The sequence below is a fragment of the Falco naumanni genome, chromosome 1, assembly GCF_017639655.2.
Source record: "Falco naumanni isolate bFalNau1 chromosome 1, bFalNau1.pat, whole genome shotgun sequence".
Taxonomy (NCBI): domain Eukaryota; kingdom Metazoa; phylum Chordata; class Aves; order Falconiformes; family Falconidae; genus Falco; species Falco naumanni.
In genome coordinates this window covers 9282292-9295635 of record NC_054054.1, presented here as the reverse complement: position 1 = coordinate 9295635, position 13344 = coordinate 9282292, and the positions used below count along the sequence as shown (strand labels likewise).

The 13344-nt window shown below is 41.0% G+C and overlaps 1 pseudogene; it reads right to left on the bottom strand.

Annotated features, from left to right (window-relative positions):
• Positions 1 to 1491: 1491 nt before the first annotated feature.
• Positions 1492 to 4355, bottom strand: LOC121082645 (annotated as a pseudogene).
• Positions 4356 to 13344: the final 8989 nt, after the last annotated feature.

Below are 13344 nucleotides of genomic sequence, written 5' to 3'. Positions count from 1 at the left end.
AAAATGTTGAGGACCTTTCCAGCCAAAATCATTAGAACATCAAAAGTTGGATCATGGCACGCAGCTGCCAAATCCACCCAGCAAAGCAAACAGCCAAATCAGATCCCTTGGAATTTCTAACTGGCTGTGCAGAGGCAGGCATCTACAGAACAAGGTCTCTCCAGCTATGTGTTACTTCCTTGAGTGTTGAGGGAGAAGGGAAAATGTTATCGGCGGGGGGTAGTTGCTGATGCTGTCCAGACTGGGACAGGTGCTGGCGGGGGATCCCAGGGCTAGGGAAAGGGCACACACACACCCACACACACCAGTTGTCCTTGCCATGGGGCAGCTGTGCCTGCTGTGGTCTGTGGGGGACAACAGGCTGGGGTGTTGCCCAACTTTGGCTGTGGCAGTCAGGGACCATGCACTGCACCTGCTACAGGATTTACATGCCATGATCTCTCTTTTCCCCACTGGTCCTAGCTTGCTACATCTGTGCCTGAGTTTGGTGTTCTGATAGGTACCTAGGTAATCTCGGCAGTGTTTGGTATTGCTGACCCAGTGCCATTGGCTTTGCAAAACTTGACTCCCCAGGAAACCCCAGTGTTCCCCTCTGAGTGCCTGTGAAGTGTGCTCATTCCTGCTGTACCTCCTCCTTAACCACCTGCAAAATCCCTCATCCCTCACGGTGCTGTCCCTATAGCTGTTCTGCTTCTCTCCTGTGGAGTGATTTCTCACGTCACATCCTGCAGTTTTCCATGTCTGTGCTGTTCATTAAACCTCAGGCCAGGGATAGTCACTGGCCTGCTCATCTGCCTGCAGCCCTAACAGGAAAAAAATATCACTATTTTAGAAATACTGAAGTTATGTAAGTGCTGGCTGCCTTACCACTTTTTTCTCATTTATGTAAACTTGGGTGTGGGCAGTGCTGTCGTTTGTCCCTTTTAATTGCTGCTAAAGAGCCTCCTGTTACACTACATTTATTACACTAGAGATTTTCATATGACATGCTACTTTCTATTTGCAAAAGCTCTACAGTAATTTGTGAATATTAGATATTGTCTGAATCCCATTGCGAAATCCAGTGTTTGGGCTGGAGCTCTACCTTTTAATTTTTTACAACTTCAGATGATATAAATAAATACAACACAGGCTGTGAGAGTACATCAGGATTTTAATGAAAAACCAAGTAGAGCTTTCACTTATCTATTAACTTTCTATTTTCCTGGAAGAAATTGTTTCTGTCAATATTTTATTATGACAGGGATGAATGGGAGAAGGAGGTGAAGTCTAATCTAAGCAGATGGTTGTCAAAAACTGTGCAGAGAAACTGAGAATATAGAAAGAAATAAAAAAGTTACTCCCATTTTGTTTTTATATCATGAATAGTGAATAAAAGATACATTATAGACAAATGAGAACTAGTAAAACCTATGTAAAGCAGAAAATGAAAAAGAAAAAAGGCAAAGTTGCTGAGAAGTATTTTATAGAAAAAAATGTGACCTTTAATAGTCAATGAATGTTGATAGAACTGAGAACAATAAAAACAATGAAAAAAATTATTTATGCATTGATAATCTCATGTTTGAGAGATTATAAGGAAAATTAATTTTAAAAAGAATTAAATAATGTCTTTCAGACTGTTCTTTGGTTACTGACAAATCAACTGTCTCTTGGAGAGAAGGACAAGCTAAGCAGACTTGTAGGACAGAGAAAACTGCTTTCAGTTTTAAATCTGTATGAAAATCTAAACATTAACACGAACTTTTCTTTCTAATTAGAGACTATGTTAGACAGTCTACATGCTGATTCTTGATTTTTGCTGGAAAATCATACAAGCATTTAAGTTGAAAAAGACCTTTATGATTATCAAGTCCAACTGTTAACCCGGGACTGCCAAGTCCACCATTGAACGATGTCCCTAAACACCACATCTAGACGGTTTTAGAACACTTCCAGGGATGGCGACTTCACCACCTCCCTGGGCGCCTGTTCCAATACTTCGCCACCCTTTTGTTGCAGAAATTTGCCCTAATATCCAATGTAAACCTCCCCTGGCACAACATGATGCTCTTTTCTCTTGTCCTGTTGCTTGTTGCCTGGGAGGAGAGACCTACCCCCACCTGTCTACAACACCCTTTCAGGCAGTTGTAGAGAGCAATAAGGTCCCACCCAAGCCACCTCCTCTCCAGACTAAACACCTCCAGTTCCCTCAGCCGCTCCTCACAAGACTTGTTCTCCAGACCCTTTACCAGCCTCATTGCCTGTCCCTGGACACTCTCCAGCACCTCAACGTACCTCCTGAAGTGAGGGCCCCAAAACTGAACACGGTATTTGAGGTGCAACCTCACCAGTGCCGAGTACAGGGGGATGATCACTGCCCTTCTCCTGCTGGCCGTGCTGTTTCAGATACAGGTCAGGATGCTGTTGGCCTCCTTGGCCACCTGGGCACACTGCTGGCTCATGTTCAGCTGGCCGTCAACCAGCACCCCATGTCCTTTCCCACCAGGCAGCTTTCCAGCTGCTCTTCCCCAAGCCTGTAGTGTTGCCTGGGGTTGCTGTGACCCAAGTGCAGGGCCCGTTGCTTCTCTTTGTTGAACCTCATATGGTTGGCATCACCCCATGGGTCCAGCCTGTCTAGACCCCTCTGCAGAGCCTTCCTGCCCTCCAGCAGATCAACACTCCCCCAGCTGGGGGTCACCTTCAAACTTACTGAGGTTGCACTCAGTGCCCTCATCCAGATCATCAGTAAAGACATTAAACTGGACTGGCCCCAACACTGAGCCCTGGGGAACGCCATGTGTGACCGGCCACCAGCTGGATGTAACTCCATTCACCAACACTCTTTGGGTGGGTCCAGCCAGCTTTTAACCCAGCATAGAGCGCACCCGTCCAAGCCACGAGCAGCCAGTTTCTCCAGGAGAATGCTGTGGGAGATGGTATCAAAGACTTTACTAAGGCCCAGGTAGACAACATCCACAGCCTTTCCCTCAACCACTAGGCGGGAGGTCTTGTCATAGTAGGAGACCAGGCTAGTGAAGCAGGACCAGCCTCTCATAACTGCTAGCTGGGCCTGATCCCCAGTTGTCCTGCACGTGCCGCGTGATGGTGCTCAGGATGATCTGCTCCGTAACCTTCCCCGGCACCGAGGTCAGGCTGACAGGCCTGCAGCTCCCCGGATCCTCCTTCCCGCCCTCCCTGCAGACGGGCATCGCACTGGCTGACCTCCAGCCTGCTGGGGCCTCCCTGGTTTGACGGGACTGTTGGTAAGTGATGGAGAGCGGCTCCGCGAGGTCCTGCGCCAGCTCCCTCAGTGCCCTCGGGTGGATCCCAGCCGGCCCCACAGACTTGTGCGTGTCTAAGCGGAGCAGCAGGTCACTGGCCGTGTCCTCCTGGGCTGTGGGGACTTTGTTCTGCTCCTCGTCCCTCTCTTCCAGCTCGGGGGGCTGAGTGCCCTGAGGGAGCTGGTCTTGCTGTTGAAGCTGGAGGCAAAGGAGGCATCAAGTACCTCAGCCTTTCCCTCACCCTTTGTGTCAGTGTTCCCTGCCGCACCCAATACAGGGCGCAGATTCTCCCTGGCCCTCCTCTTGTTTCTCATGTGCTTGTAAAACCAGGTTTCGTTATCTTTTACAGCGGTGCCCAGCCTGAGCTCCAGCTGGGCTTTCGCCTCTCTAACCCCTGCACAGCCCCGCGACACCCTCACAGCCCTCCCGAGCTGCCTGCCCTTCCTCCAGAGGCGGTGACCTCTCCTTCCCTGCCCCAGCCCCAGCCCAGCTCTCTGCTCAGCCAGGCCGGTCTCCCCCGCCGGCTGCTCTGTGGGCACACGGGGACGGGCTGCTCCCGCACCTTCCACGTTTCCTTCCTGAAGAAGGTGCAGCCTGCCGGGAGCCCTCGGCCCCTCGGGACTGGCTCCCCAGGGACGCCGCCGGCCGGTCTCCTAAACAGGCCGACCCCAGCCCCTCCGGCAGCCCAAGGCAGCGGTTCTGCTGACCCCCCTCCTCACTTCTCTGAGAACAGAAAGTTCTAGCGTCTCATGGTGGCTGTGCCCAAGTCATCCTGTGCCCACCACATCGCCCCCCAGCCCTTCCCTGTCTGTAACCATTCGGCCCAGTGGGGCATGTCCCCGTGCTGGCTCCCTGACCAGCTGTGCCAGTATCTTCCACACACTCCAGGCACCTCCCAGACTGTTCCCTCTCTGCTGTGCTGTATTTCCTGCAGACACCTGGTAAATTGAAGTCCCCACAGAGAACAACAGGCTATTTGTGATGAAACTTCTCCCAGCTGCTTGCAGAATGTTCCATCTGCCTCTTCATCCCAGTTGGGTAGTCTGTATTACAGACTCCCACCAGGATATCTACTTTGTTGCCACTTTGCATGATCCTTACCCATAAACAGTCAAGTAATCATAGATTGGAACTGTCTTTTTGTGTTTAAAAGAGTTTCTAGATAAGAGACCTGGACTAATTAATGGCTATGTAGTTGGAAAGCACACAGCTGAAATAGAAAAATGAACTAATGGAAAAGTATGTATCTACAAGTCTTTTTAAAACAGTGTTTGAATGTTTTGCAGTCTTCATCTGTGCAAATGTGTATATATTGTATTTCAATGCTCATACATGTGAGGCTAATTCCTTAATGGAATTTTTTATAAACAGATTAGGACTACATAAGTGACTTGTGGTGTCACTGCAGAACGTGTTTGTGTGTTTGGTTTACAGGGTTACTTAACCTCGCACTGCAGCAGAATTTATTTAACTGATTCACAGAATAAAGAGGGGCTGCAACATGCATTTCAGGTTAAGTGTGTGCCTTTGAACTATGCTAAATTAAGGGTCTTCACTGACTCTAATAAATTATTACATAGAATATGCATAATATTATCGTGTTATATATGTAGTATATGTAAAATACACATAATTTAATACTATAGTAATCATGATAATGCCAAAGTATGAACATTCTTTAAAAACAAAGGAAACTGATTTTTTTATTCCCCAGGTAATTTGTATCTGAATTTCATTTTGAAGGGCAGAATTCTTTCCTGATTCCTTCTGCTCTTCTGGAACAAGGACATTAAATCCACAATCTGTTCCCAAGTAGTATTTCAATTACTAATGCCTCCTACTCAAAAAGTAAAGAGGCTTCACTTTTTATACAAAAGTATTCTTGTTCTGAAGTCAGAGGTTAATTTGATATTGAAAATGTGTACATTGCTTTGGCAGCTTAACAGGTACTTTGAGCCCTTGTAAACTAATTTGTACTAGCAAGGATAAAAATTACAAGGGTTACTAATCTTCATGCTGAAATCATTAAGATAATTACCACCAACTGTTTTATTACCCAAATATATCAAGGGAAATGTAGTAGCATCCTGGAGCAATGAGTAAAAACTGAGGAGGTATGTACCAATCTGTGCTTTAAATGGCATGTTGAAAAATGCATACTGAAACCGGTGCATGTGCCTTGTAGCATTACACAACTTTCTCACTGGTAAACTTAAAAAGTGTGTGTATTAAGTGAAATACTTTGTCTGCAAGAAGATCCGTTATTTCTCACAATATAACATCAGAAGTCCTTTTCTGGTGTTTTTCACTCATTACAGTCCTCCCTCTGATTTAGTTTGCATCTCTTCCTTGTGTTAGATAAGGGTGTTATGTGTGATTATTTTCTTAAAGTCAAAACCCCAATACTTTCAAAGTCTATTTGTAACACTTTTAAAAAATCATTTCTAATGTGCATCTTCTAAGGAAAATGAATGAATCTTAGAGGATTCTCTCTTTTAATCAGTGATGCAAGTAGGTTTTTGCTTTCCTTCCCTTTGTGTTCAACACTAAAAATATTTCCTGTTCTCCCAACAGGAAAATGTAAATGCCTCTATGAAGTCTTATTAGGCTCCTGTAAAATTCAGAAAAGATACACAAGTCATTCTGAAGGATGAGTCCTTACTGCTATCATTCTCACCAAATCTGTGCCGCCACCTCTCCCAGCACAACTTGAGCAAATAGGTTTACAACCACATATAAATAGTTTCTAGACCTTTTTCTTTTGTAATAAATGAGAAAACAAAGCAACCTTAACTTCCCAAAACATTCTTTTCTAATTTTCTAATTCTGGTATCAGGAAATCCTTTCATGAATAACATAAGGGTTTCTTTTGGTAATGGGGTACAAGTTTTAATAGGCAGCCAACTTTTATTTTTCAGTTGTATTATTTCAATATTTTTATATTAAAAATAAGGTGGGAAGAAATCTGTCAGGTTACTTTTGCTATTTTCTACTCTGAAAAGTCATCCGGAATCTATGTAATAGGTATAGGCCACAACAACCAGACTAGAAAGTGAGCATCGTGAGGAAATAAATCAGAAAAAAAAGAGGCTGTATACTATATAAACTATATATTTAAGAAGTGTCTGTTGGATGTCAGGCCCTTGCTATTAGGGCATACGTTCTGCATAGATGGTGATTAGAGGAAGGAGTTCAGTAGTGAAAACAAATAATAATAAAGATGACTTTAAACTGTTTAGAATAATTGGAAAAGGGCTATTTTACTTGCCTGTTAATGCTCTCTGCTTACAGAGAAATGCTTTCCAAACTGGAAGGATTTATTGCACAAATGAGCAGTAAACTTCTGTTTTTACCTGGCCAGCAAAGGGAAAATGTCATGTCTACTTTCAGGCCCACACCTTGGATGCTTCATCCTCACCAACGAATCACAAAAATGAAAGGCAAGTGATCTGGAAGAAAACAATGAATCAAAAAAAAAAAAAAAAAGAAAAAAAAAGACATAATTCCTAGAGGTTTTTCTTGGGTATGGGTGAGTCAAAGCCATACTTGTATATGAGAGCCGAATTTCCTTCCTTTATAGCCCACACTCAGGTAGCTATGATTGTGATTTCTTACCAGGCTGCTGTGTTATTGCTTTGCAACATGTGGGAGAGAACTTTTTAAAAAGTCTATGTGCTTGACTGAGATGCACAATTATTTTAATGGCTATGAGTTGTGGCAAAATAGAAATGCAAAACGTATCGAGACTACCACTGTGCATCTCTAACAGCTGAGGCAGTCCAAGTCAGCCAACCATGTATCTAGAAAATGGAGGCATCCACCTATGAGTTATTATAAAGCAGAGGTTTCCAACATTGCTGTTACTATAACTGGACTTTTTAATGAGTTCCTCTCCTTTCTCCCATACATTTCTTCTGTATCTGAGAAGACATCCATCTTATGGGAGGGCCCGCTATCATATTAAAAGCTCCCTCACCCCATGGAGTTGTAAAAGCCAGGATGATTATGCCAGCAAACAAAATCTTCAGTCTAAACTGTCATACCCTTAACTGGTGTAAACTGACTTAATGTCATTGACTTTAATGACACTATATTTGCAAAACATTTATGTCAACCGTGAATCTGAACCACTGTATTAAATTCATTACAATGTAAGCCAACTATCCGGGGACTATATTTATGCTTTAGATGATCCTGTGTAAATACACAAGGAAAACATTTCCAGGAAGGTCCCCATTTACCCTTTTAACGAGGTCCAATTACTCTGTATTTCATTAAAGTTACCTACTCAAAGAATTAAGGAGAGGAAAATAAACAACCCTTAGGGCTCATGTTTGTGATGTGTCTGCCACAGAGAGTCACAAGAGAGAACTTGTGGTCCTGCCTCATTGTAAAGATGTTTTTGCCTTAGTGAACAGAGTTCAAGTTTCACTGGCACTGAAGAAAGAACATATGAAGGTCTCACAAATACATATAATATTATGAAGCTCAGAGAGTCAAAACAATGACTCCTTGGGGTTTTAGAGAGGAACAAGGGAAACAGAAGTGAGTTTTTTGGATGTGACACCTTTCTGGTTTTTATTGCAGCTTTTTGGTTGTAAGGGATGTATGCAAGTCCAGTGCATTAGACCAATGTAGAGAAAGAACATGTGTAGTTACAGAAATATCTGACAGATGGAACATGCTCAGGGGATCTGAGGTCAGAGGATAACTGATTGCTCATACATTATCCAGTCAAATAAACAAATAATTGATATTTTAGTCACTACAAAAGCAGTGAAAAGCACATAGGTTGCCTGTGCTGAACAATATATCCCTGAACACAGCGGTTAAGACTTTAGAGATAGTATTGAATGGTATTTTTATTAACAAATAAGATATTGGATGCTACCTAATTTTAACTATTACATACAAGTTGGAAGTTATAAGAAAACAAAAGCAGTTTGGATTTTTTTTTTTTTTTTCATACAGTAATACATTAACTTTCTGGAAAAAAGTTATGATCCTTTTGAATTACATGACAATTTGGAATTTTCCTAGCTCATACAGAATACTTATGAAACAGGCAAAAAAGAGCTTCACAGGGAAGCACTCTAGTGATACTGATAATGAAAGAAAACACATGCAAGCCAATGGCCATTTCAGACCTTAAAAACAATTAAAAGCCATTATGTTAAAAGTAATCTCTTCAGTATTCTGGACAGTATGGAAAAACCTAAAGGTGTTGCAAGTCATACCCTACTTGCAAGAGCTGGGCTGTGACTTAGTGTTTCCAAAAACAGTTGACAGTCATCGGTGAAGAACAGTATCTTGACAGAAAGTCAAGCTGAATCAGATTGGAAGTTCAGACCTTTCTGTCTTTTCCTTTTCAGTTTTCTTTGGATTTTCTCCCGGGTCTCTCTCTGAACATGGGTGACAAGACCTGCATGTGCAAGCACTGATGTCTGTGAGTAGAGGAGAAGAGAAAGGGGTGGGTTTCCCACCAGCACTTGGGTGGGGTTTTGTCACCCTTGTCAAAGGATGTTAAAAGGTAGTTCCCATTTGGTAGCAGCAGAAGAAAAGGTCTCTGACTGTTGCATATGAAAATAGCTGCTCCACACTTTTTAGTTGCAGCCCCAGCCTTTCCTTCAAAATCTGCTTGCTAGATCTCTGGTAATGCTAGCAACATTCATCAAATGAGGGTTTGGGGATGCAGTTTCTTGCACGGTAAAGCTGAAACATGTGGATTTCCTTCCTATCCCCCCCACCCCTCACCCCCATATCTGACAGCCAAGCGTTCTGGGTTTGAGAGAATAAATTTGCCAGATTCCAGTACACCTATGAGTTGTTCAGCCAAGATTTCTGTAGCCTAGTGGGACTTGTAGGCACTCAACTGGATAGAACATTTAATGAAAAATATAGTGTTTGATTCCTTAAATGCTAACTGTCCTTATCATGTTGTATTGAATAGGCAAATAGGACAGAACTCAATTTTTTCAGTCCAAATCCTAACTGGGTTTCCAGTTAGGAATGTCGTAACATCCAGTGTCCTAACAGAAAGGACATTGCCTTCATACTGACCTGTGAGTTTATGCTCACAGTTTATATTACACTGAGATGCTGGTAATACTGAATATGTTACTGAATATGCTGACAACACCGCAAAGTAACTAATGGGGTTTGATTCTTAAAGACTTCAGTGTCAGAAATCTGTGGCTGTTTTTAGCTCAGATCTTGTAGGAAGCCACAGTGCTCGCAATGCTGAAGCCATGCAGCTGCAGTGCACAGTCCGCATACAGTTCAGAGATGAAATATCATCTCTGCTTCCCTCCTGTGTCCAAAAATATTTTGCCCCGGAAACTCCTGCTGGGGTGACTCGTGTATCGTAGAATACAAGAGTGGTTGGGTTGTTGTGCCCATGTGGTTTCTTTTAAGTCATACGATTTTGTCCTTGAAATTTGTGGAAAGAAAAGATTGCTGACCCAGTTCAGATCATGCAAATGTCTAAATATCCTGTTGCCTATGATTCAGAAGCACACTTTTTACTGAAGTCACACTACTAGTAACTGCAGCTTATAATAATTTATGTGATTCTTGTGACTTATGGGAAAAACTGGATGATTAACAATTTAAGGATGTTGTCGATCAATTTCTTTATGTAGTTGCAATGTCAAATCACTGGGTAGTAGCAGACCAGATTTTATAAAGAAGCTACTCTGCTCCATTTGAAAGTGTGGTGCTTTCACATGTAGTTTTTCCACGGATAGCTTAAAAAAAAAAAAAAAAAAAGTCGTATTCCTCTCCATTATAATTTGCACCTGTCCATTTTAAAGAAAACATAGGCTTCATGCATGCTAAGAAAAGATTTAACCTTAAAATCTTCAGGATATATTGATCTGAAATGCTTTCAAGATACTTTCAATTCTGTATGTTATAATTACCATACAGATATAATCCTAGAAAATACAATCGAAAAATTCCTACTAATTCCAGATGTGTCAATGTCAGTGTGACTTTTCATGTAAAAAGGTAAAACTAGGTTTTCAGCCTTTCTTGGCCTTTTTTTGATGAAGAGAATTAAATGAGTTGTTGATGAACATTCTGAAAAACTAAAATGTATTTCAAGGCTAAAATTTAGTATGAACTGTATTTTGAGGCATTTTGGAGTTATTTTGACAGATGGCTGTGACAGCGTTGTCAATATGTAGATTGTAAAATTAAAAATGGAGAAAAAAAGAGGGAATTTAAATTTTCAATAGTTTGTGGTTCACAGTATCGGTTACAAAACCATGAGAATTTCATACAGCCTGTTTCACAAAATGAACAATTTTTAAAATAATTCTGTAAAGTAAGTGCAGTAAACTACATAAAGGCTGATTTCACATCAGCAACAAAATACTTCTGTTTCGTTAAAAGTATTACAAGGTGAAAATTACATTTCACCATATTTATTTTTAAAAATCCAAGTTAAGAAGTTGATTCTGCTAAAGTTTCTTAAGTAATGAAATGATCTCTGGGATTTTTGTTTGTTTCCTTGACATTTTAAATACACCTTTAATTGCTAAGAATAACAAAGAGCAAAAGTTGCAGATAATATAGCTTATTCTGAGCAAGATCTAGCCTGAAGGTGGTTTTGTCTTTCAGGGAGGGGGAAAAAACAACAATTAAATGATGCTTTCACTTTACTAGGCTGATTAGAAGCAATTCAAGTGCCTCAAGTGATGTAAAGTTTTAAATCTATTGATTAAATTTGCATCTCTTAATTTAGAAAAGATCATCCATGTGGAGTGCAGCCTAAACAGCAGAATCTTTCACTACTTAAGTATTGATTTTTAATATGTCAAATTTACTAATTAAAATTGATATTTCTTAGATTGCATTTTAAATATTAATATTTGCTCAGATTTTAACCACTGACATCTATGATATTATTCAGAATTATATGAGTCATCACACGTTACTCCAGTAGACAAAGCAAGCAGAAGCAGGTGTTTTCAGTACAGAAGAACTTGAAGACTGTGCCACAAAACACAGACATGCAGAAAAGATCCGAAAGGCTGTTTTAGCTGAATGCAAGATTTCTGCCACTGCATGGTACTGGCCGTACCCAGTCCTGATTAGTTCATTTCATACTAGAGAGCTGTGAATAATGGGTTGAATAAAATGGCTTCAGGCATTATGTCCCTTAGAGTTGCAGCCTGACAGAGTTTTTGTCTCACCTGTTTTTGTAGTGAGTTCATGCTCAGCAGCACCTGCTTGGAGGTTCTTCCTGGCAATCTTGGATGATTTCATCATTAGAGAATTATTCTACATCATTTAATCTTGGCGAATTAGATCTGTTTTCCTCAGGACAAAGACAGCACAGCAGAATTTGACTTGCGTTTTTACCTTCTTCACAGACCTTTCAAATGTTTCGGGATTTGCAATATAATTGCCTTTTGAAGTGCAATTTCATTCTCTCCTTGGAACCAGAGGGTTGGAGTTTTAGACTTCAAGATGCTAGAGCACATTTTGTGTAAAACAGTATTGTCCTCACCTAAAGAAGGAAGGCAGTACAATTATCCCAGTTTTACAGGGAATCAAATGTACTTAGCTGACAGATGAACCCAGCTCTCTCATATGAGTGAGCCCAGTATATGGAGGCAAACAGACTCTCAAAGAACTGTCTAAATGCCTACAGTAAGTCCTTAAAGTATAACTGTCTCTTCTCACCATTTACCCTGATTATAACTATCGCTTCCAGTCCTTTATCCTGATTTTCTATGCAGAAACAATAGACCCTTGAAATGTATTATATGGATGTAGCATGTTCCCTATAGACGAGGAAAATTTAAATGAATAAAATATAAATGAAAGCTGTATTGCATGAGAAATTAAGAAACCTGTTGCTCACCATTACACAAAGGATGTATGAAGAATAGGTTCTATAAAAAGGCATATATCATTTCATGAAAATGAGAGTGGACATTGGCAGTGTTCATTCTTTACTAATATCATCCAAAGAATCTCATTGTTATTGAAAGATTCATATAATGGGCAGAGAATGAAGCCATAGGGGGATTATGTATTAGTGAACAAAGAATAATGTTACAAAGAAAAAGTCATAGCAATTTATGTAAAGAACAGGTAAATAGCAAAGCTTATTAGAAAATTAAATCTGTCCTTTGCCTCACTGTCCTCTGAGCTGCTGGTGATTTGGCAGCAGTGATTCAGGTGTCCTAATGTATTGTAAGATGAATTAAGCTTACTTATTTCCATTGACTGTAAAGGGCATCCAGCCAACCAGTTTCAATGTACATGCCTATATTGCACAGGTCGATACTTGGCAGATGAAATTATCTCCTACAATCCAACCTAACTGAACACAGACCCAAGATCAATCACCAGTTTTGGTAGAGCTCAGAAATATGGAAAAGAAGAAAAGCTGAGTTCCTGCTGCCACTTAGCGAAGGTCTCAGACTACAGTCATCTGCAAGGTGGGTGGACAGGTCCTGGGTGTAGCTTTCCATGCTCAGGCTCTGACTGGCTTTATGCCGGAGGACCTTGTAGTGACGTCAGCAATGGGCAGACACAGAAAAGGCATTTGTTCTTAAAAAGGTCTGCTATTGCATGTACTATGGGATTTCAGGAGACCCAAGGGAGGTTAGCCAGGGCTATTCTAAGAGCATTGGTGTGTCACCTTGCCTTGGATCCACTGGGGAGTCAGATGAGAGCTGAGCCAGATGCTATGCCTTTGACTTTTTGCAAACTTGGACTCTGTAAAATCGTATAAGCAAATGGTGGACATAATACTTTAAAGCTCTGCTTCTGTTGTATCTCCTTAAATAGAATTGCTGTCATCTCAAGTGGACTTTGCTGTGCATTTATGTTCTGTTTAAGCATGTTTTATATTCAAGCAAATGGCAATGCAGTTTTTATTGCTATCAGAAAGCATGAAATGGAGAATTCTACCTAAAAGAGACTCCGACTTCTTTTATATAGCCTTGAAATGAATCTTCTTTAATGAAAGGGTTTGGCTGAAGGCTTGAAGTACATATAAGTGATACATTTCTCCCAATCATAACATTCATTATTTTCAATTGGTAATATGCATATTTCATTT